This window comes from Chrysochloris asiatica, unplaced genomic scaffold (assembly GCF_000296735.1).
Source record: "Chrysochloris asiatica unplaced genomic scaffold, ChrAsi1.0 scaffold00264, whole genome shotgun sequence".
Lineage (NCBI taxonomy): Eukaryota > Metazoa > Chordata > Mammalia > Afrosoricida > Chrysochloridae > Chrysochloris > Chrysochloris asiatica.
The window spans coordinates 1,819,591-1,820,122 of record NW_006408782.1 but is presented as its reverse complement, the minus strand read 5'-3'; positions in this window follow the sequence as shown (position 1 = coordinate 1,820,122).

Sequence of the window (532 nt, the reverse complement as noted above, 5' to 3'; positions counted from 1 at the left end):
GCATCACATTTACTAGCAACTTTTTATTAATCTGCATCATTTTTACATTGTCATTGTTTGTTCTTCATGATAAAATGATTGTTTGACAAAATTCACACAAATCAACGAATACATCAGTGCATACCAGAAAAAGCCTGTGTAAATGAAAACAGGTTTATAGAAGATGGGAGGAGTTCCATGAAAATCTCAGACCTACCTAACTCTTTTCAAAGCAAACATCACATAATGACATTCATCGCAAAGACTTATGTGCTTGCCTGCTGGTAACTCCTTCCCCAAGAAAGCTCTTTTTACACTACCAGAAACATGAAGCTGTGTAGATCTGATTCTAACCAAACACTTACAAACCACAATTCTACTTTAATAGTGACCATGTTTTCTAAACAATAACTTATTTTTAAAAGTATTTCATTATTTAAAATCAGAATTTAAAATAAAAATATCTGAAAAGTTCACAGACAGCATGTTTCTTAATTAACAAAAGACCATGTGAAATTCCCACACAACATCTAAGACTTTTATTTTTCCTATA